Source organism: Kogia breviceps, chromosome 5 (genome assembly GCF_026419965.1).
Source record: "Kogia breviceps isolate mKogBre1 chromosome 5, mKogBre1 haplotype 1, whole genome shotgun sequence".
Taxonomy (NCBI): domain Eukaryota; kingdom Metazoa; phylum Chordata; class Mammalia; order Artiodactyla; family Physeteridae; genus Kogia; species Kogia breviceps.
The window spans coordinates 13,174,624-13,199,393 of NC_081314.1; the positions used below are offsets into that span (position 1 = coordinate 13,174,624).

The 24,770-nt window shown below is 45.3% G+C and overlaps 1 protein-coding gene across 11 annotated transcripts in view; it reads right to left on the bottom strand.

Annotated features, from left to right (window-relative positions):
• ZBTB38 (zinc finger and BTB domain containing 38) overlaps positions 1–24,770 on the bottom strand; it is a 104,778-nt gene that overhangs the window by 57,341 nt on the left and 22,667 nt on the right. For 7 of the 11 annotated variants that reach the window (XR_010840617.1, XM_059064927.2, XM_059064930.2 and 4 more), the window contains one exon: positions 12,497–12,601. The gene's annotated coding sequence lies outside the window, so the exon portion shown is untranslated. Of the gene's footprint in view, positions 1–4,699; positions 4,786–12,496; positions 12,602–13,372; positions 14,465–24,770 lie in introns of those variants that run through there. The other 4 variants (XR_010840618.1, XM_059064931.2, XM_059064932.2 and 1 more) reach the window with 4 other exon arrangements.

The following is a 24,770-nucleotide window of genomic DNA, read 5'->3' on the forward strand; positions in this document are numbered from 1 at the left end:
CGTCTCTTATAAGGACACTTGTCATTGGATTCAGGGCCCACCTGATAACCCAGGATGAACTCATCCCAAGAGCCTTAAAAAATTTCCATCTGCAAAGACCTTTTTTGCCAAAAAACGTCACATTCACAGCTTTGGGGATTTAGACATATCTCCCGGGAGGCTACCAGACACCACGGCAATAACTCATCTGGGTGGATGGGAGAGGGGACTGGGGGCCAGATCTCCAAGCTAAGTTCCCCAACAGTGGCAGGAAGAGGTGGAAGAAAAAAAGAGAGCGCTGGGCTTCCCCGGTGGCGCAGTGGTTGAGAGTCCGCCTGCCCATGCGGGGGGCGCGGGTTCGTGCCCCGGTCCGGGAGGATCCCACGTGCCGCGGAGCGGCTGGGCCCGTGAGCCGTGGCCGCTGAGCCTGCGCGTCCGGAGCCTGTGCTCCGCAACGGGAGAGGCCACAGCAGTGAGAGGCCCGCATATCACCAAAAAAAAAAAAAAAGAGAGAGAGCGCCATTTCAGGAACTGCTAAGTATACAGTTCCACTTCCGAGTCTCATGTAGCCCTAAGAACCCCAGGCCACTAAGTGTCCAGTGCCTCAGGCCATCTGAAAGTACAGTACAGAAAGGAAAAAAATCGCCACAATCATAAATTAACAAAAGGCTAGACCACATTACCCTCAAAAGACAGGCCAGAGCTTTGAGGGGCTGAAAAGGCTTTTAGTTCATTCGCTTTCTAAACTAAATGAATTTGATACGAAGCTAGGATTTCATCTCTAAGGTACTGTGGCCTTTTTCTCCTCACCACCTTAGTAGCTTCCAGTCCAAACAGTAAGCCACCATGGCAGCATGGGATCGGTTATTTCTACTTTTCAAAATGTTTCTTCGAAGCAGGCAATACTCTTGGTCGCCAACGTTAAGAAACGTTCAGCTACACCTCCCTTCTCATCACCTACCAGGGACCCAAAATCTTCACTGAGACTGGCTTGCCCCTCATTTTTACACCGATACATGTTCTGCCTTTAAAGCTCTACATTTTTACTATCTGTGTCGGCTCCTTGACGCACAAAGGTTGTCTGTCCTCTAATATCGGAATCTCCCTTCTTGGCAACACGGTTTGCGTGGCCAGAAGGTCAATAGGGGGGGAGGAGGAATAACGTACTTTGTTGAGGTTAAGGTCACACAGCCAGGGGACTGAAGCCTTGAGAATCAGATTCTTAGTGTGGCCAAAACCACCTCATCATACATCCCTACCGTATAATGTAAAAGGCACACCCCTCCCCAGCGTCCACCCCTAAGACTGTCCCCAAGTACCGTCTAGTTAGCAAGTCCAAAAGGACCAATCTCTAGGCAAGCCTGTCTCTGTACTTCATCACTTCATCAGACAGGAGCGCGCAGGAGTGAGCTGGGGATCGTGTGAAGCGCATTTTCTGACACAGTGGGTTACGTATGTGTGGTCCATCTTCCTTTATGTCAGGGTGGTGGCGGCAGAGGTACACAACCAAGTTTAAGGTTTAAGGAAACCAAGTTTCCGTATCCACTGGGGAAATGACAAGGGTTATAATGGCGGTGATGATGATTCCAGTGACAATAAAAGCTAATATTTACTGAGCACGTTCTACATGCCAGGCCCTGTACTAAGTGCTTTGCACACATTATGACTCACCTAAGCACCAAGAGAGCTGACGGAAATGAGAGTGATTAAAAGATGTTTAGAAAAAAGGGAAGACATTATAAATTCCAGGATGTGTGGAAGGTCAATAGAGTGTCAACAGAGAGAGAGGACAATTCTCACATTGTCCCAGCCTAGGACGAATTAGGAAGTTGCTAACTGCCTGATATTTCAGAAAGCATCCTTGGGCCAAGCAGTTCAATATCAGAGACCAGGTATATCAAGATACGGCCGCTGTCCTCTGCTGTCACCCCATGGCCCAATACCATCCAGGTTAGCCTCTGCAGGCCTGGCTCCATTCAGCTGCCCTGGGAGTGACATGGCCGGGTAAGGCGGCGCTTCCGCTGGTGGGGCCTTCCTGTTCCATCCCGAAATGCGCACACTGAGCGCCTAAGTCAAGGCTGCTCTGTCTGATGCCTCTCCAGATGTCCTCTGACACACAAGGTGTGTTCTGCTGCTGCAAATCACTTTGCCTGTATGACATGGACACACTTCATATCCAGAGTAGCTCCTGTGACATGGAGAAGGTTCAACAGCCATGAATTTTTCTTGGGCTGGGTCTTGGAGAGCTCCACGCCCAACGCTCTGCAGGAAGACTGGGCAAGCTGCCACTGAGGAAACCCAGCCTGGTGGATGGAGTCAGATGGTGTAGCTCTCTAGCTGCCGTGCAGAGCAGCAGTCCAGAAGCTGAATTCGGCCTGCAGACCCGTTTCATTCAACCCCACGGTATTTTAAAATGTTTTAATGCCCTCCAGTTTGCCACGATCTAACCATTCTACCTTCCTATACCCAGCCCACGTTGAACATTCATATTACCTTCCTGTCCCTGGATGTATCTGAATTTTAGACCCTGATCTGTAACATAAGGATAGATCACTTAAGCCTGTAATATATCAACCTCCATACAGTGATTCATAGTCCTCCTAAAATTTAAATGGTGAAATATCAGTATTCAAGTTTTCAAAACTACCAAAGTACTCCATCTTAGTGAAGAAGAGGTGGTGAGAAGCCTTAACACGGAATATATTTGGGTCACGTAATATTTCTTCAGGATCCCTCCCGTTTGTTCACTCCCATGTGGGAAATTTCCTACTGCGTCCTGGGAGACAGAGGGGCAGGTATCAAACTCTCCACTTTGCTTCAAGGTCAAATTTTTTTTTTAAATTTTATTTATTTATTTTTTGGGCTGTGTCGCACAGCTTGCAGGATCTTACTTCCTGACCGGGGATTGAACCTGGGCCCTGGCAGTAAAAGCACCGAGTCCTAACCACTGGACCACCAGGGAACTCCCTAAAATCATTTTAATGATACAGTCGGCTCAAGCTTCGAGAAGGAGATGATAACTCCTAATCAGCCCTCCACACAATCAGACTCACACTCTCAGAGGCACCCAGCTCTCCACTTTAATGGAGCGTTCGGTTCCATATTCATAAGCAGGTGATGTAATAAGGGAAGCAATAACTGCTGAGGATGCATAGCTGCTTAGTGGGTCAGAGTATTCTGAATTGATATCATGCTCCATCACAGTGTCACAGAGACAACAACAATTCTAGAAACTAGATCACAGAAATGAAGCCTGGAGGTCAAATAATGGGGTCAACACAATAAAGCATATCCAGCAAGATCATAAGTGTCCTCGGGGAATCTCAGAGAAGTATTCAATGGAACAATGGCGGTCAAGCCAAGGAAACAAATCCCGCTCTTAGAGACGTTGAGGGGGCTGGTGCAGAGCCGACCCACTTGGTCTGGAGAGCGGTCTAAGCATCTGTCATGCTTGGGGGGCGGGGACCTCCTGGAGAAGAGCTGCCGATGCTCTTTTTTTTTAAAGCTATACTTAATTTTTAAATTTTATTTCCTTCTTGGCCACGCCATGCGGCACGCAGGATTCAGATCCAACCCGCGCCCCCTGCGGTGGAAGCGAGGAGTCCTAACCACGGGACGGCCGGCCAGGGAAGTCCCGAGCTGCGGGTGCTCTTGCCCGGCTCTGCCATGCCTCTTCCCCACCATCAACAGACAGCCCCACATTCACAGTGGCTCCCCACCTGGGTCCAGACACAAGATGCCAATGCACAGAGGTCATTTCTATAGACCTGGGCTCTCAGATATTTAGTTGAGTCCACGTGCGTACCTTCCCTGCACACACATTTCCTTCTCTTCTGTCCCCCACAATCTCTCCTCCCGTGTTTTCCATCATTTCTCTTCCACCTCCCATTTCTCCAGTTTGAAGCCACTGCTGGCAATACCGCAATCTCTGGAAAGAGGCCAGGCGCAACAGCACAGATCTCTGAGGCGGCACGGGATTGTGCGAGTCACCTCACACTAGGATTCGGGAGACGCAGGTGAGTGGCAGGGCTGTCGAGCAGGCCCACGGGCCGGTCTGACGCACCACCAGAGGCAAAGCAGCTTTTCTGGACTGCGGAAACGCTACAAAAACTCTGGCCAGACACACAAATGGACGCACGATGGTTTAGACAAAAGAAACGGACTGGGGAAAACTGTGGGGCGGGGATGGGGGGTGGGGGGAAGGCAAGAGCATGCCAGGAACTAAGTCCCAGTGGGCTTTTGCCCATTTTACCCCCAAAGAAATCTGATTAAAACCAAATGAAGGTTTCTGGCGGTAGATATCCAAATAGTTCCCCCGCTCACCTGTTTTAGAGTGAAGTTATGTGGGGGTGAGGGGAAACAGGGAGCAATTACATCAATAAAGATGCTGTCAGCATTTTAAAAAAGTAAAATTCCCCGAACAAACCCAAACCCACTGTAGATAAAAACCCACAATAGACTGTTTAGAAAAATTATGCTTTAGATACACTGATTAAAAAAAAAAAAAAAAAAAAAAACATCTAAAGAACGGGCTGTTCTGTAGAACAGCTCGAGTTTCTGCCTGTGCTTTCATTTTAGAAAACAAATGCTCATAGACTCCACAGGGGGAGGAGTTTAACACAGGGATTCAAACTCACAGAAAATGGCCACCCGGTTTCAGAAACCTGAACGCAACAAACGGGCGCACTCTGGGGACCTTCTGGGAACACAGGGCACTTACCTTTCACAAGAGTCATTGTCTAGAGACAGATATAACCTCTTTTTCCAACCAGCAACATAAATCATGGCCTCCGAAGTATCTGTTTGCTGAACGCCACAATGACTAATCACCCGACTTTTATTTTCCTCCCTGAGTCAGGAAACCTCATGGGGGGAAAAATAGGTCATTTTTAATGGAAGGTAGCTGCTAGGATTGGATGTGAAGACTCCCGTTTAAGCTTCATAAAAGAGAAAAAATTAAAGGCCTCGAAAAGTACTTCCTAAAATAGAGAGACACGCAAATCATCTTATTGGAAACGCCTATCATTAAGTAGAAAAGAAAGTCTTAACACAGATCTTTTGAACGTGGTACAAAGCTCCTGAGTGATTTCCTGAAGAAAGTCAAAAAACAAAGATGAATATTAAGAATATTAAATAAACAAGAGAACAAGGGAAGAGCTCACTTCGTAGTGCATATTATTCATTTAGAGAAAAAAACGTTCTCCCAGGTAATTTCTGAGAGAACATTTCACTCTTTTTCTGTGCAAAAAGTCAACTTGCAGGGTACAGGAGCTGAAGAAACTCCAGAATTGCTAGACCTTGACAGGAAAAACTTTAAAGGTCAGGCTTTTTTTCTTTTTTTTTTTTTTTTTTTAACCCGATTTAGCACAGCACCCGGGGTAGGCCAGTTCTCTTAACATCTGAGTAAAACCCCATTCGGGGCTTCATTTCACTGCCACGTCATCCCTTTTTCCATGTATCCCAGTGCCTTCTGCTTCCTCAAAGTGGTCCTCCCACCCCTTCCCGTTTTAAAGCAAAGGTGGAACGTGCATTAATGCAAAGGAAAGGGCAGGACACGCAACAGGAGGGATCTGCAGCAGGCACCCGGGATGCAGCTATGACAGGCTACTGCCTAACCCCACGGGCACCGAGGGCCACCCCAGACCTTGGCACCCCTGCTCTCCGAGTTCGGGTCAAGGACCACAAGACCAGAGTAAATAGGTCTACGCAGGGACAGACCAGAATGCCGAGTAGGTTTTGAAAACAGAAAATCCTCACTTTGGTCTAGAAGCGAATCAGCATTCTATCAGAACTCACCAGAAATCTCCATGCTTGCATGAAAAATGCTTATATGTTTGGGGAGACTGATTCTGAACGCCAGTCTCTCTTGCCTGGTAAGATAATAAATTCAGCTTTGTTTTTACTGAATTGCTGGTCTTATTATCTAGTGGTGATCAACTCTGCAAATGACCAGAAGTTGTTCTAACACACGAACAGGAAAAATAACACAAACAAAACGGGACCTAGAAACAACATCCAACTCACAAAGCAGGAAGTGGCAGCTCCTATCTATCTCACCTGGCACAAAGCCAGCCTTCAGGGGTTACTGAAATAACCCCAGGATGTCCCTGTAGCATTTGTACAGCCACTGGATTTCTCATGACAACGGGGCACCCTGCGACGAACACGCACACAGGCATGGCCAGTAACGTGGGGTGTGCGAGCTGGGTCTTCCTCTTCATACTCCCCGAGAAAATGTTTCATTCCTCTTGAAACTACCTTATTGTAGACCTTAGCAATTTTCATTTAAATACGAGAGGGAAAATGATTTTTAAAATAGGAGACAGGGCTTCCCTGGTGGCACAGTGGTTGGGAGCCCGCCTGCCGATGCAAGGGACACGGGTTCGTGCCCCGGTCCGGGAGGATCCCACGTGCCGCGGAGCGGCTGGGCCCGTGAGCCGTGGCCGCTGGGCCTGCACGTCCGGAGCCTGTGCCCCGCAAGGGGAGAGGCCACAGCGGTGAGAGGCCGGTGTACCGCAAAAAAAAAAAAAAAAAAATTGGAGCCAGCCTTCTGCCTCTCCCATGTTAAAAAGAAATGTTCTCCATTATCTTAGTTGACAAGAAGCCAAGGGCTTCGATGGGACGGAAAGTGTGCACTGTAGCGTCCTTTTAGCAACGTCTGTGAGAAGCCCAGCAGGCATGATAGGCTGCTCTCCCCAACAGAATAGTTGTAGAGTGCCAGTGTCTCCTTAGGCTTTGCCTACTGACTGCCACCTCCTGCTCTCCTGATAATCTGCCTTAGAACAGGACCTACCTGTTTCTGCAGACAGCCTATTGGACGGGCAAGGGACACTGGCTTCTAAGTTCACAGTTTGCCACTACCGGTGTGACCCTGAGCAAATCCTATGACTTCGACTTCCCTGCACTTCCGTTCCCTCATCTGGAATGCAAAGAGGTTGGGATAGTTTATTTCTAAGGTTCTTCCTAGCCATAAAATTTCAAACCGTGCTTCCCTACCTCCCATTTTGTCACCTTTTGATTGATTCCCAGCCAGTAAAAATCCTTATTTCCTCCAAAGCAGACAATCTCTCTCACTCTTAAATTCATGCACTTCCCTCAAAGGTGTATGGGGTAAAGGCAGAACCTGAGGTCTGGCCAGTACTAGTATCCCTTCGTGGACAGTCGGAGGAAGCTGTGCAATCTGGGGCCCCTGGCAGGCCTCAGACATGGAGCTGCCATATGCTCGCTTCAGCACCTCTGCTTAGGGGCCTTCGCCATCATTGAGCCAAACCTTCTCCAGTTACAGCTGAGGAAATCAAGCCAGCAAAGTTACATGACTTTCTTTCCCAAGGTTGCACAGTGGGTCATGGGAAGAACTGCCAAGCCTCCAGTCCGGTCTCCTACACGGCAGTCTTTTGACCTCTCCCCAGACCCCCTCTGCAGGGCTCTGGGCTCCTTCCCTCGCCCCCTGTAGACTTCCTCAGGGTCTCAGAGGGTAATCAACAAACACTTATTGCATACCCCCGGGCAATCCCCTAAGGAACTGTTTTAAACTTTCTAAGTGACAGAGCCACTCTGGGAACACTTACAGGCCTCACACAGGGACAGGGATAGCTATAGCAAGACACAAATCTTGATCTTATCAGTGCAGAAATCCATCGGTGTTTTCACTCTAAAAGAAAAGCCTGCAGCAGCACTTGGATGGTAGATAAGAATAGGTGACCAAGATAGGGAGGGCCCACGAGGGTGGAGTCCTGATCTGATACCTGGCACACAGTTCGTATTTGTTGAACTAACTCAAGTTTGCACATTACCTTTGTCCATTTGCTTCTTGTCAAAAATTCTGAGGTTACTGTAATACCAGGGACAAGGGTCTCTAAGCCACAATCAGGAACAATGATCTATTTCATACTCTCAGGTATGTGGCTGGGGAAACTGGTGTGGAGAGAGGAGGCTGGACTTTGGAGCCAGATAAGAGCCCAGGGTGTGAAAATCTCATCTCTACAACATCTGCCGCATTACTGAACCTCTTTGCCTCAATTTCTACCACACCAGGTTATTTGGAGATTCTAATAAGATGGCTGAGATAATGCTCATAAGGTACAGAATGGACTTCATGAAATTCAGTTCTGACTTCTCTCTGCAAGGGCTATGGGTATAGACGGAGAAACCCTGATTCTAGGCAAGGCTCCAGGACATTGGCATCCTGCTCCAAAAGAAGCAAACCATCAACGGAATGCCAACAACAGTTATAAAATGACTCAGTATAGTTTTTTAATAAACAAATCCCCACTGAGTCATCTGATTTGTAAGTTAGGTACAAGGAACGTAAAGTGCAATTTCATATACACAAGTCAAATATGTTTTATATTCTCCATACATAGCTTAACACCAAGCGTGTATATATGTCTCAATCCTTTTCCTGTGAATAAGCAAAGAATAGAGCTGGGACTAGGAGGGGAAAAAAGGATAAATTATTCTCTCATCTATAAAATGAGGCTGGGAACAACGTGAATTAAAAATTATATGATTCCAAGATGCGGAGAACAAAGGGTATATAATGACACAGATGTTTATCAACCAGAAGACACAGAGTCAGATAGACAAATGCATTGAAGTATTTTCATGGCGTGATTGTGCACTTCACTGCCATCAACTATATTATTGGTAACAACATTTAAAGTTACACTGGTTTTGCAAACCCTGGGCATAGCGACAGGGTGTCACCACTTACTCTGCAGGGAAAAGAAGATGATTTGGGGGCTGTATGTCACCCAGTACTGCCGTGGATATACCGCGGACGGCGACACTGGGGTGCGATAAGACCACCATTCCTTCACACCCGGGATCCGTGTGTTTTTGTCTCATTGCAAATATAATCCGTAAACATGAATAACACAAATATAAGAATTTTGAGCACAGGCACATCTTTACAGAATTGAAATCAGCCTATCAAATCTCAGGTTTACACCCTTCCTCTGCTTCCTAGAAACGCATTTGTTAACCTTCATCACAACAGTGCTTGTTTAAAATGAAGATTCTCAGGGGTCCCACCTGAAATTTACTGAATTCGCATCTCTGTTCTAGGGATCTGGGAATCTACATTTTAATAAATTCCCCAAGAGGATTCTTTTTTTTCTTTTTTTCTTTTTTTGCGGTACGCGGGCGTCTCACCGCTGTGGCCTCTCCCGCCGCAGAGCACAGGCTCCGGACGCGTAGGCTCATTAGTTGTGGCTCACAGACCCAGCCGCTCCGCGGCATGTGGGATCCTCCCGGACCGGGGCACGAACCCGTGTCCCCTGCAACAGCAGGCGGACTCTCAACCACTGCGCCACCAGGGAAGCCCGAGGATTCTTATCTGTACTAAACTGCCCGTCACTCTCACAGGATAGGTTAGCTATCGTGGGAGGTATGCTCTTTCCATGACAAAATTAACACACTAAAAATAAATCATAAAGACAAGGCTTTGGGTATAGATGAATATTATGCAAAAATATATGCACCTAAAAAAAAAAGTTGTAAGGGGAAGGGAATCAGCATTTATTAATTGCCTACTACGGTATAGATCCTGACCAAATTATATATTACTCAATCTTCAAAATAATCCTATTTGAGTTATGGATGGAAAAAGTTAGGCTTAGAGAGTAACTTTTCTGAAGTCACAACCCTGGAAAATGGCCCAGCTAGGTTGTGAAACTAGATTTATCTGACCCCAGCCTTCTCATTCCATTGTACTAAGCTCATATGCCCATGAAAACACACACACACACACACACACACACACACTCACACACACACACTCACACACTCACACACACACACACACACTCTCTCTCTCTCTCTCTCTCTCTCTCTCATGTCATACAACAGCCATATGGTAAAAGGCAAAATACAAATTTAATTACTGTTAGAAACCTTTGTGTCAACAGAAATGTAGTTTTTAAAGCGCTTTCTATCAACGGATCATCTTAGGTCGATCTGCTGACAACAGAGTAAAGTGGATGACTACCATTCAAACCACATTTAATAGCCTGGATGTCAGTGACCAGAAGTGTGTTTGGGGGCCTGCGAGGATCAAATTTAACAGCAACTCTTAATTTGCGCAACCTACACGTTTTTTACAAATGAAACAACTTGATATTCATTCTGCAAGGAGAACACCAACAAAGGAAAGCAGAACACCAACAAATGTGTGATCTAGCACGTGTCACGCCAACGGCCCTCCTGGGCCTCATCCCTCCCGCTCCTGCGTCTAACACTCCAGGCTCCCTCCTCTGGGAAACAACACCCTGCTTCTGGCTTCTGGAGCCCTGTTCTCCTGTTCTTCCTCACTCTCTTGCCGGACTTTTCTCTAGGTCCTCCCTGGGTCCTTCTTTTCTCATAAGGATCCAGCCTCAAGCTTTGCTGCCCTACAGTCTCCCCCAAGAAAAATCTCTTCTCTCAGCTCTCGACTTCTTCTCACCACCCAGTGTCTCCCAAACTAGCCCCGGCCTTCCTCTGGGGTACAAAGTCGCTGATCCTCTGGGGGACATCATACTTAAAACACTTCAAACTCAGCCCCTCTAAAATGCAGCCCCTCACCTTCCAAGTGTCTTCATGGGTACCGCTGCTTTGGAAATCTCAGTGTCAACTTTAGCTATTTCTTCTCTACTCAGATTTCCAATTGAGTAGATTGGAAATCAGACGTCACATTGTGTCAGTTTTTCCCTTCGCGTCTGTTCCTTTCCTGTTTCACTGCTATCACCCATTTCCGATCTTCCCTGAGTTCCCCCCCAACCCTGCCTTTTCCTTGGTGGACTGTGATACTAGTCTTAACTGGTCTCCCTGTCTCTGGTTTCTGCCCTGCCTTTCCTTCCGATCTCATAGTAGGTACTCGATAAATATTTGCTGCAACATTTATAGAAGTTTGCAAAGCACATTCCTACTCAACATCTCCTTTGTTCCATTTGGAGCTTAAGTTTATTACGAGTAGCATTCAAGGCTTACAACCTGATTTCTGTTACTTAACGCAATCATTGGAGCTACCTCTAACTTTGTACCCTGTAAATTAAAGTAGCTCTTAAACTGCTTCACTTCTGAACATTCTGTGTCTTGGTGTGGCCTACAAGCTAAAAGAGGAGAGCATTTCAAGTCAAAGAAAGCCCCCTTGCCAAACTGCTTTTTCCTCTGCCGACAGGTTAAGGGGACAAAGAAAAGGCCTCTATGTAAAGGTGACAGTAACAGCAGAATCAAAAAATAAAAAGAAATTCCTTTCTGAAGATTTTAAGAAAGATTTTCCTACTTATCCAGTTGGAATCCTATTTATGGGTTAATCTCCAACATCCTTGCAGCCAATATTTTAGCACGTTAACAGAAAAATTCTAATAGTTGAACGATAATTCCTTGCTAAGAGAATGCGCATGACCGTTATCATGACTGTAAAAATACAATCATGTTTGGTCTTGAATACCCAAGTGAGTGCCTTGTAGGAGCTCAATAAACATTTGTTGAATGAACAAATAAACAAATGAATTCAGAGAAGCCCTTACTATTGTTTATAAATTGAAAGCGTTATGTATTCACAGGTGGATGGAAATGCATGTTAAATTTGAACAAAATGAAAACTTGCATTGAAGGGCCAGAACTATGATGTATTAACTACTCTGGTCTCTTCCGGATCCGCTCCAACTGACTGCCAGGGAAGCAGGTGAAGGGGAGAGGAGCTAATGTCAGGCACTGCCCACCTGACTCCACCTCTCTGGAGTTAAGGTTATAAGCTCCTGGAGGGCAAGCACTTTCCCTTGAACTTCATGGTCCTAGCATTGTGCTTTACATCCCAAATGTGCATCCTAAGTGTGGTCTGAGATGCAAAGCCCTCTAGGACCTGCCTGCATTTTCACGTTTCAGTCCTTCACATCTCTTCCTCCTTACTTCACACGGGTATTGTGAGGAATGAGTAAAAACACAGCACTTAAAGCCCTTAACACACCGCCTTGCACTCACACACAAGAGTGCTTGACAAATGGTAGTTGTTATTATCACTATCTGGGGCCCTCTCTATGCCTCAAAGGTGAAGTTTAGTGCTCTGGGCTGTCAATACTCATCTGTGCAAACAGTGTGTGTCCCGGGGACGGGCTCTTCACGCTTGTATCCTCAGCTCCTAGCACGATGGTTACCCTGCAGCAGGCCCAGAAGCTGACTGTATGACTGAGCAATCGAGAGGTGAGCTCCAGGCCTGTCCCCACCCAGCCCACTGGGTCTCTCTGAAAAGTCATTTAACCTCTCTGGGCCTCAGTGACGTCTGTGGGTCCTTCCGGCCTGAAGAAGAGACCTACAGAAGCTCCCACGCCAGTCACTGCAAGAAATGGAATGAGAAGCCCTCAGTTCCCCCTTCATGTCTCCTTAACAACAGCTCGCCTAAATGTCATTTGTCACTTTGTAATCTCCAAACCTAGTGGATCGCTGGCACCAAACCATAAGCTCCTTGGGAGCGGTTCAGTCCCTCAGAAAAAAAATTTCCTATTTCATGTAGAGTACGGAGAGATGCAAATTCAGTTACCTCAGTTAGAACAGAGCAGGCTTAACAGAGTTAGTTTCTCGTGCTCTGGAAGAAATCACTTGGAAATCCTTGGTTCTGAGTCCTCCATCTCCACCACATCGAGATCTAAAAAGAAGAAAAAGAGCAGTGTCCCATAACTGGGTGCCAGGACTGAATATATCAGCAACAAAAGTGATTGCAATTAGCCTGTGTACTGAACACCTACTGTAAGTAAAGCACTAGGCAAAGTGATTGACACATGCGACTTCATATAGTCCTCACAGGAGACACTCCCCCATTTTTACAGCTACATAAAGAGGCTCCGAAAGGTCACGGAATCTGTTCTAGGTCACGGAGCTAGTTTATGTTAGACCTGGGACTTAAATGCAGATTCAACTGATTCCAAATCCTGGGTTATTAACCTGTTAGTCAGGGTTTAGAAACTTTTTGACAGTGAGCCACCGTTTTTTTAAAAATCATATTATATAAACTGAAACCCCAAAGCCTAAAAAACAATGCTTACTCTTATTATGTGCAATGCACTCTAATATTTTCTACTCTATTCTATTATTTTTATATTGCATTATATATTCTATAAAAATCCGGTAGTAACCCAATAAACTGATTTCACAATTTTCTAATGGGTCTCTACTCTTGTTGGAAAAACACTACACTCAGAGATAGTACCTCACCAGAAGTTTCTCTGAAACCGCAGACTTAATCCTCCTATGCTTTTTAACCATGAGAACCTGACCGAGCAGTTGAGCTTCATAATTAGGAGAAAATTCTTTAACCTTTAAAATATGTATAAAGTACCGTAATACGTATCATCCATAATGGATCCTTAGAAGAGATATTCAATTTGGGCCAAAGTCCAGAATGGGATTAGTCACTTACCTATAGCAGAGGAGTTATAAAGTGGCACCGCGGACAGACTAAAATCTCAGGTGATTTATAATACACCCTGCAAAGAAGTGGCTAACAGCGGGCGGTCGTGTTGTACCAATAGAAGAGACCCAACTACTGCCGAAGTAGGAGGCTGAGATTGCAAGCCCCTGGGGGCAGGGCCCTGCCTTTGCACGTCCCCTTCAATTCCAGGGGCTCTGGTGTTCGACCAAGGAAATGCTCAGGTTCCCGATGGGTCAGGGTCGGGGTCCGAGTCGCAGTCCCGGAGAGGGGAGATGCGGCTGTTAGCGCAGTTCCCGAGCCTGCTGGACCGGCGCCCGTCACGTCCCCAGCCCTTGGGTGCGCATCTGTCCCCAGTCCCTCGCCTTCCAGCACAGCCGCGCAGATGGGCCACTCGCTGCGGCGTAACGTGCCCGACCCTGCGGCTGCACCCCCTCCCCCAGGGCGCGGGCCCGGGCGTCCCGGCACCTGCGGTCGCCGAGTCGCCGTAGCAGCTCGGCTCTCCGACGTCCGCGGAGCTCCCAGCCCCGCGCCAGCGTTCCGCGGCCGGGTTTCGAGGCTCCCTCCTGGGAGAAGAGGGGTCGGGCCGGCCGCGTCTCGCCCACCCGTCCCGCATACGGTCCCTGCGGTGGCACTTACACGGCTCGGCCGCTGCCCCGCGAGCGCGTTCCCCGGGGGTCCATGGAGCTTCCGGACCCGCGAGTCAGGCCGCGGCGTCTCGCAGCACCGCCCAGAAAATGGACGCCGGCGGCTCGGCTCGGCCGGCCAGGCCCGCCCCCGGCGCGGCGTTGGGGACGCAGCCTGGCCGGGAAGAGGGCTCCCCGGCCTTAGCCGCGGGCCGGAATGTCGGAGCATCAACGCGCCCAGGCCACGGCCTCGGGAGGACACGGCGGGGCCGCGGCGGAGGGACGCACCACGGCCCCGCGAGGCCTCAGGCCCAACCTGGGTGCGACCGGGGGCGGGGTGGGGGGAACCCACGACGGCCCCAGACGCCAGGAAGGGAGCAGCGGCCTCCGCCTCCCTCTCACCGGGAGAGAACACAATTCAGAACCTGCCGCGAGAGCAGCCGAGTTAGGGGGTTTACGGCCACAGAGCCTAGTCACTATCAGAACGAGGTCTGAGTCCGCAGAGGGGTCCCTGGGTTCTGCACCCAGATCCCAGAGAACATCCAACCCTTGCACATTTCAAAGAGGCAGGCTTCAGAGAAGTCAACTGCAGTTTTAATTTAAATTCTCGGGAATCGAGTGTCACCTGCGCTTTCCCACGGCTGACAGGAGAGGCCTAGATTGATTTTCCTAACGTGCTATAAAAGCTAGTTCACGCAAAAGACCCGGGCCTCTTCCTTAAATAAAGCGCACTGACTGCCTGCTAGGATCTCTCGTCCAAGATTCAGGGACTGCTCATTGAGAAAGTATTTACTGAGGCTTGCCACAAACTCGCCTTGCGGAGGAGCTAACAGCCTCGTGCTCTAATGTACAGGTTTTGTTCGCTTGTTTTCTACAAAACCATCCGTGTTGCCTGCGTTTTGGTAGTATGAATCTTATTTTAAAATTTTCTTTTGAAAAGATTCATTCCCAGGTTACAGTTTATAAAGGATAAGAAGTAGGTTCTTTGCACGCCTTACATCCTTTTAGCTTGGAATACAGCATACACAACTCTGCATCCTAGTTCCTGATCATGTTTTAAGATTGTGATCATTCTGATGAATCAAGGAGATTCCAATATTGTATACAAAGCGGTTAAAACATTTTAATGATCTCAGAGAAATATACTGACTTAAAGTCAAATTAAAGCATCATGTAATTTTAAAATAGAGACAGGGTTTTGAAGGTTGATAGACTGGGCAACCTGCACACACACGTACACTACTAGCAGGTCGCAACCTCCTCAAAGCCAAGTGCCCTTTATTCTTTCTCCGTGGGCCACGTTCAGAAAGAGCTAGTCCACTAAACTGCATTTATTAACTAATGATTCATCTTCGTACTTAAAAATAACACAACAATCCTGCAATGGTTTTGTATACGTAATTGCCGATCAGAGCTACAAAACCTGAGGGAACGCACTGTTAATCATGGATTCCAAACTAAGCAAATCTGTGGTCTGATTGCAAGTTTATGTGTTTCCACTGAGGCTTTGGGGAAAACTAAGACGTGGGGATTAGGAACTTCTAGTTGGGAAGTGCCAGGATGAGGTGCTGTTCTCTGTGCTGCCCAGTGATCGGAAGGTGGGAGGTGGTAGAGTGAGGCAGTTTGGCCTTTGGATTCTGCCTGCCTGGGTTTAAAGCCCAGCTTTGTCAATGACAAGGCTACTCACTGTGTGACTTTAGGCAAGTCACTTGACCTCCCTGAGCCTTTGGCTTGCTCATCTGTAAACTGGGGCTGATTTTCATATTACGCTTACCTCTTAGGGCTTTTTGACAGTTCAATGGTATAACACGCATGAAGCATCTGCATACGGCTGTCGGTGCTCGAGGTCAAGTATTCAGAGTTCTAAGTTCCCACCGTCCAAGCAGTAAGAACTGTGGTTCCCATATGTAAAGCAACTTTTGTACCATGGAAATTTTCCATGGGTAGGCTGCCAGGGTCACATGGTGAGTGACATAAAGGGATTTTAAATATAGGTCTGACTTCACAGTCCACTTTCTGTGCCGCTAGCATGTTTCAGGTGGTACCTTGATCAGACGCTGTCAACAGCTTGTTAAGGGTGAAATCGGCTCTGGCTTTCCTAAGAGGCTTAGCAAGTGAATGGCTCCTTACATCCACTTGGGAATTCATAAACAGTGGCATTTCTTTCTCACTAGGGCCAAATGTTCCTCCAAAAGCGAGTAGATTTCCCCTAAATTGTTATTAATAACTAAAATATCACGGCAACAGTTTTAAACCCCACAGCCTAAAACTTACATAATCAGACTGTCCTTCAAAATTTTCCACCCTTCCTCATAACCGGTCACAGATTCTCTCTCTTAATCATTCTTCTTAGTACGGGGAATTATCTGGAAATTTCCAAGAATGTCCCAACTTGTCGTAATTTTATTCTTTTCTGTAAAAATTTATTCCTTTCAAAACTAAATGTGATGTATTTTTATATCCTTATAATATTTTTCATTTCGATGCCTTTGCAAATAAGAAAAAAAAATAACCTAAGACTTTTAAGATGCTCTCCTCTCTTAAATTTCTGCTAGTTCTTCAGCATCTCCACAGCATGGTTCCTGATCTTTTTCTAGCGGCCTTTTCTAGGAAGCTGTCCTTGATTTGTACCTCATTTCATTTAATCCCCACATGATTTCTGTTATGTTACAACTGCCCGTTTCAGCTTTCTGATTTAAGACTCTTGGCCAATTTATTTACTGCCCCGCTTCTTTCTCTTTCTTAAGGTTTCAATGTTATCATTATATAGAAAAAAAATCTAAAGTGTGTCCCTTTGAAACCCACTTGCTTCCTTTGTTTCCCACCATGGGTTAGGAATCTGTAACTCATTCTGCCTCCCATTCTTCACACACTATTAATTTAATTTATTGTTTTACTTCTCTCTTCCCCTCATCCTGGGTACTCACCAAGTTCTGTCGCCTGGCTTCCTCTTATATGGCTGCTTCTCTCTTTCCCTGTCAGCATTTTAAGAAAGTCCCTGTCCAAATCATCTTCTCTAATCTCCACCACATTCCTGAAAAGCTTCCTGTGATGTCGCGTTGAGAAGTCTACCAAGGGCCTTGCAGAGGCAGTGTGTAGAATGCAGGGGGCAGCTTCCCGCCCCGGGAGCTAGGCAGGAGGTAGTAGGAACTGGGGCCTACAGGATCATTCACGTCCCACCTAAATGGGGAATGGGGTTGTCACTACCCAGCCCCAGACCAATTGTTGCCAGGTGGGAATGCCAGATCTGCAGAATTTTCCAATGAAGCCCAAATCAGGATTTTTATATAAAATATATTCTGTATCTTGATCAGGTCTCTAGCTGTAATGACCAGTTTACAGAAAGTCTCTGAGACAGAGGAACAGGTAAAGCAGTTGGGGGGCCAGGATGAACTGGGAGATTGGGATCGACATATATACACTAATATGTATAAAATAGATAATACTGCTGTATAAAAAATAAATTAATTAAATTAAATTTAAAAACAACAAAAAAAACCAGCACCAAGGAATGTAATCTGAAATTTCCGATTTGGGGAAACTCTATGAGTCAAATTGTTTCTTCAACAAAGTTTTTATGACAATAGCAAGGGTGAAAGAAAGAGAGGGAAGGAAACCTATAGATTAAGTGAAATTTAAGGGAATATTAATTGCACTGTATGGACCTTATTTGGAATTGTGCTTTGAACAAGTTTTTTTTTTTTTTTTTAAATGACCTAACTGGACAAATCTGAATGCTGACTATGATATTTGAAGTTATTAAAGAATTATTGTTATTTGTTGGTGTGATAATGATGCTGTGGTTCTTTTTCTTTTTCTTCCTTTTTTTTTTTTTTTTTTTTTTTTAATATATAGCAAGTGTATACATGTCAATCCCAAACTCTGTAACTCTCCCTACCCCAGCCCTTCCTCCCTGGTAACCATAAGTTCTCTGTGAGTCTGTTTCTGTTTTGTCAATAAGTTCATTTGTAAAGCGATATCATGTGGTTATTTTTCTTTCTTACTAATCGACATTTTTTAAATGTATTTTTTTAGGATTCCATATTTTTAAAACTTTTTATTTAGAACTATTTCAAAGTTATAGAAGAGTTGCAAGAATAGGACCAAAAAACTATATACACTCCAATCATATCTTTTTAGCTATTTTTTTTCTTGAATCATTTGTAAGTTGCAAACCTTCTCTTCCACACCTAAATACTTTAGCATTTATTTCCTCAAAAATAAAAAGCGTCTTCTCCTAGTATCCTTGTCTTTTAGAGAATCATACTAAAATATTTAGCAATAAAACGATATGATCTGGGATTTGCTTTAAAATAATACAGGAGAGGATTTACGTGAAACAAGATTGGCCAGCCATTGAGAACTGTTGACACTGGGCGAGGACTGTACAGGGGTTCATTAAACCAGCTTTTTCATATTGTACGTGTATTTAAGATTTTCATAATAAAGTTTTAAAAGATTATGTTAATGAAAGACTTTAAAATGATATAAAATGCTTATGATATGATATTAAGTAAATAAAAAGAAGATACAAAACTGTCTATATTATCTCAACTATTAAAAAAATTGCCAGGCATAGATAAAGGACTGAAGGAATGCACGCCAAAATGTTAACATTCCAAATTATTTCAAAGTAGATATATATTACTTTTATAATTAGAAGTAAAAAATAGAAAACAGAAAGTTGGCAATGGATTCAATTAAAATTCTTGGTAGAAGTCAAACAAAGTACATATATGGGTTGGACTGACCAGTGGGCCCCCAGTTTGCATCTTTTGACTTAGAAAATGGGTCCACAAACTACGTCCTTCAGGCCAGTTTCACCTGCCACCTGTTTTTGTACAACCTTCAAGCTGAGGATGGTTTTGACATCTTTAAATGACTGAAAAAATAAATCAGTAGTAAAATAATATTTCATGACATGAAAATTACATGAAATTCAAATTTCATTGTCCATAAGTGAAATTTTATTGGGACACAGGCACGGCCAATCATGTCTGTATCTATGGCACTATGTGTGTATATATATAAAATATATATAATTATTACTATACTTCACATTATATATTAGTATGTTTTTAATTTCATAAATAAAGAGTTCATAGAAATTTGTTTTCTTTGTTGTTATATAAATACCTACATATCATCCTCAGTTTTGCCTTGATCCACAGAGCCTAAAATATTTACTATCTGGCCCTTTACGGAAAAAGTCTGCCAACCTCTGGCTTAGAACTGGGCTTCCCATGTGACCTAAAAGCAGCTTGGTTTAGCAGAAAGTGCACTGGCCTGGGAGTTTGGCGTGGCCACTTAACTCTCTGAGTGACCTGGAGAAATCACAACTTCTCCGGGCCACAGTTCCCGCAATGACAGAATAAAGTGAGTCTAAGTTTCACACAGCAACTGAAGTCTGTGTTTCACGTCCCCATAAGAGCTAAGCCAAGAAGTACCGGCTGAGTAATATTCCATTGTATATATGTGACTCAGCCATAAAAAGAAACGAAATTGAGTTATTTGTAGTGAGGTGGATGGACCTAGAGTCTGTCATACAGAGAGAGAAAAACAAATACCGTATGCTAACACATATATAATGGAATCTAAGAAAAAAAGAAAAAAAGGTCATGAAGAACCCAGGGGTAAGATGGGAATAAAGACACAGACCTACTAGAGCATGGACTTGAGGATATGGGGAGGGGGAAGGGTAAGTTGTGATGAAGTGAGAGAGTGGTATGGACATATATACGCTACCAAATGTAAAATAGATAGCTAGTGGGAAGCAGCTGCATAGCACAGGGAGATCAGCTCGGTGCTTTGTGTCCACATAGAGGGGTGGGATAGGGAGGGTGGGAGGGAGGGAGACGCAAAAGGGAAGAGATATGGGGACACATGTAGATGTATAACTGATTCACTTTGTTATAAAGCAGAAACTAACACACCATTGTAAAGCAGTTATACTCCAATAAAGATGTTAAAAAAAAAAAAAAGAAGTACCCGATGAGGGCAGCATTACGTGCTGGTGTGCCAGCAGGGGCAGTGTTCCTGGAGACCAAGGACTCAAATAATCAGAATATACACTGGGGATGGTTTACCGGGCACTCAGACCAGGGCCTGGAAAGGTGGGTGAAGAGCAAGGAAGACAGGCTTTGGGGGCTCCAAAAGCAGAGCCGCACACCTGTGAGGGCAACATGACTTTGGGCAAAAGACTTTCTAAAGTCTGCTGCTTAAAATGGGTATTTTGGGGTCTATCTCCAGGCTGAGCTTTGTGGAAAACCGAAAGCATTTGGTCACAACCCGTGAAAAAATTTGCTCATTTAAAGTTTAACCCAGCTCTAGTCAAGTGACGGCAGCAGGGCTGGGGGGTGGTCTCCGGCATCCTCAGCATGTAGAATAGGAGCCTTGGGATAGAGACTTCCTAAGCTGCTGGGATAAATCACCCTTAAGGATGCCAATCTGTGGGCTTTTCATAACAGTCAACGTGGGACAGTTAAGCCCTAAGGCCAACATTGCGGCCAAAGACGGACAGAACATGAGAGCACCCAGTCCCTACACAGCAGGCCCGCAGCCCGCATCTCAGGGGCTCTCCCAGCCCCCTTTCACTCGTTGCAACCCCTCCCACTCCTTCTCCCTTGTACCCCACGCCCCCAGCTTCAGGGTGCAGCGCAGCAGCCTGCCTCCTGACTGCCCGCTTTGTTCCCTCTTTCTGATTTTCCACACACCCTTCCCCGCCTCCTTGCTGCCCTCTCCCTACTTTGCCTCCTAGATGGCCCTTCCACGGTGTTTCCCCAATATCCTGCATTTTCTGATCTTTCAGGGATGCCCCTCTGTTTCCCTACTAAAGGTCCCCTGCTTCCCTTCCACAGCTCAAGGAAACAAGAGAAAAGGGGGAAAAAATTACAAGGGCACTGCCCTTCTAGGATTTAACCACATTCTCAGCTGGTGGCTTTTGTTTTCTCATCTCACTGACTTGTAAGGCCCTCGGGGAAGGGACTCTACGTCATGCTCAGGGCTGGGGAAGATGGCCAGTGCTGTGAGAGTAAGGCCTCAGACAGGGTAGGAGATTTGAGCAGGCAAAAAAAAAAAAAGAAGGAATTTCAAAATATCTATTTGGCAGCAATGACCACGGGGTAAGGAAGAGGTTTGTTTAATCATATTTAAAAAATCATGAAAGTCTTCACAGCATTTTATGAAGGCAGAAAAAATATTTATACTGGCACTTTAAAAACAAAACCGAACCAGAGGACAAACTTCCTCCGCAGGCCAAATATAGTGACTGTAGACACGAATGCTAGTCTCGAACCCTGAACAGGAATAGCTGCAGAAGCAAGAAAGTCATTAAAGGAAACGATGCAAAATGAATTACAAGATCAAAAGAGCCATCTTCTGGTCAATGAGATGTTTGGGCCGTGGCTGTGCCATGCTGGGATCACCGAACAAAGACAAGGGCTTGGCAATTGGTCTTTGATTTACCTGCTTCCCACAGAAGCAGCACGGTACAAAAGCAGAAGCGTCTTGCCTGCATCACGCATTCAAATGTTTGCATTCAAGGCCTTCTCCACTCAACATCTGCTCGTGAATGCAAAAGCGTGGCAGCTGTTATGGAGGTCACCTGCTAGGGCAGGCAGACCAGCTCGGAGAAGGGCAGCCAGCCATACGGTGGCTTATTAGGAAACCAAGACATTTGGGGAAGGTGATGGAGGATGAGACACAGAGTCCCAGGGAAGAACCGTCTTTTCCATTTGGTTGAGATGCCCCCAAACTGAAGGCTAGCCTTCAGGAAACAGTATAAAAGGCCACTAAGGGAGCAGCATGCCATTCACTTCTTTCTGGAGCAGAGAGGATATACAATTGCACCTGTCCACACAGGCCCCTAGCCTTGTGAAAGCGGACGTGAGCCTCACAGGGAACTCGCGTCACATTTCCATGCTGCCTGGGTGACTGTGGTGCCTGTCACACAGTAGATGCTCAACAAATATTTGAAGAAGTGAACGGAATGGGTGAAGCCCCTCCCCACTGATGGGCAATATTCTACTACAAAGAACTAGAACATTCTTCATGCAGTGGAATGTTTTGTGGCTAGTCAAGACCAAGCCAAGTGTAAGGAGCCAGCCAGACCACTTCTACCTTGTGATAAGCAAAGCGCACTAAATTGTGAATCAGTGTTAGAAGGTGCTTCTTTAACACTGAGAAGACTTTGAAGGGTCTTATAGTTTCTAAGGTGTAGGGCAAACCTATCCCTTTGTTCTTGGAGCTTCATTAGCAGACGAACCTAAAAGGTATGAAAGAGTTCTGGTTCTGAAGAGTTTCCTTAGTATTATTTGTTCAGATAGAGAAAGAACACTCCAAGCAGTGAGGTCTTTAGAAAGCCACCAACAGACAAGAGTTCTGCAGAAACTGAAGTGTTTGAGGTGTCAGAGGTCAAAGATAATTTACTGGCAAGATGGGACAGACCCTTCCACCTCTTGCCTTTGAAAACAAAAATGAAAGGAAGTGGCTCTCTCAATGTTTTGCCACGAATTGAAGTTCTGGAGTTCTTAAGAAAAATAAAGCAACAGCCTTCCCAGAAATTTCCTTGCTCCGGGATTCCTTTCTTCTGTGGATTTCTTGGGCTAGCACTGAATCTGTGCCCAAATTTCCATACCACCTAGGACTGCAAAGTCCAGAACTTCACTGCGACTTCTGAGGCCGTGTTGCGGTGGGTCTGGGTCAAAGGCAATGACTCTGCTGGCACTGAGTCCTGGGAATTTGACTGAAACCAGCCATGCGGGCCTGGCCCACCGTCTCGCTTTGGGGGCAGCTTACCTAAGTCAGGCTCAACGCACCAAGTCCTCAGAGCTGGCTCTGATATAATGGCAGTTACTCGTGGAAAGGAGTCTGTGCTCTGAACATGAGCACCCCTCTTCCTGGTAATGCTCTCCATCAGCCCCTCCCCTGTCTGGATCCATGTCACCATCCAGGTCTCCACCTCAATACCACTCCTCCAGAAGGCGTTCCCTGGCCAACCACTCTAAAGTGGCTCTTCGCCTCCCAACAACACACCCTTGTTTTTTTTTAAATTTTATCTTCTCTTTCTCCTTTGCACTTGTCTTCTCCAATTAATTGTTTACATACTTCATTTTGTGCCCCTGGCCCCTACCACTCCACCACACTAGGGGTGGGTCTATGCGAGGCAGGCCCTGGTCTCTCTTGCTCATTACTATATTTCTAGCCTCTGGAATATGCCTGGTATGTAGTACGTACTCAATATATTTGTTGAATGTTTAATTACCAAGAAAGCCATTAAGAACAGCATTTCCCTTGGAAGGGAGCTGCTAGAATGAACCATATGGTACCAAGGAACTCAAAGGCTTGGCGTATTAAAGAGAAGATCGTCTTTCTAGATCCATCTCCCCATATCAACCGGCCCTAAGATGTGGTCTGGGTACCCATTTCGTCTATTGGGGAGCCATGGAAATCGCTGAGGTAGATCAACATCCCTCTAGTAGCAAGAGATGCCATCCTGGTAATCTCACTGAGGTAAGGTTTGGAAAAACAATTCCTGTTCTCCTAAAAAAGAGCTGAGAATTTTAGACTACAAATCATTCAGGCAGAAAACCACAGATTTGCCCATTTTGTTTGGGTGAGAACAAGGCAGTTGTCTGCACATTCTTCCTGTCGCACCTGCTCTGGCCTGCCCAGGGTAAACACCTTAGCCAAAAAGTAGAAATGGCTTAAGCACTGCCTTTTCAACAATGAGAAGGGATAAGTGCCATCCTCTACAATCGGCAGGAAATCCAATGATAATTGGAAATGGGTAAATTTAGAAAATCTTTGTGCCTGGTGAAATATGAAGGCAAAGCATTAATGGGAAACACAACAAAGTAATAAATAATCATTATTCTTCCATTCACCGGTCTATTAATTACAATGACAGTGGTACAGTATGCTTCCCAAGTCTTATTTGGCTTTCAAGCTCCTTTGACTTGTGTTTAAAATTCTTTTAGGAGAGACCAAGAGCAACATAAACGAATAATGCCACGAAAAAGCATGAGGTATGAAAATCTACAAGGTAACACAACCATGCTTGAGTTAAAGACAAAAGGATCGACATTTTACAGAGAAGAAATACACTGTTGAATCTCTCAGGCATTCAACTGTAGGGTAAAACAATTCCATTGAATCCATCTAATCTTGTGATTAAGATTCAAATGGGTTCAAAATGATTAATTTGTACCGGCCTATCAAAATAGAAGACATTGAGTTGTAATCTTTCCGAACAGCAATAGTGTTTTAATTACAAATGCTGGGCTCATTATTTGCTCAAGAACGAATGACAATTAGCTTGATCCCACTGCAACTGTTAATGCTACTGATACTAAAATAAACAGGCAATGCTGAATCAGGGTTCTGACATTTCCCTTCAGTTTACGATCCTCTGATGGATGCTATGTGCAAAATGTACTTAGTCTTTTTAAGTCACAGGCAAGAAGGAAAATGGCTCCCAAACAGCAAAAAAAAAAAAAAAAAAAAAGGTATTGCAGGAAGGATATTTCATGGCAAGCCCAGAGAACAAAATCACTGTGAGATGAATCACGTTCTAATATAATTGAACCAGAGAAAAAACCCCAAGCAAAATATTTAAGTTGGCCTCAAAACAACAATACAACAACAACAAATCTTTAGTCCATTAGAGGTTTGATTTTATAGACAGTGCTTTGGAATATTAGACAAACTGCTAAGATAAAGCAACTATCTACACAGACGGTTCGGCAGCTCAATGTTCTACATAC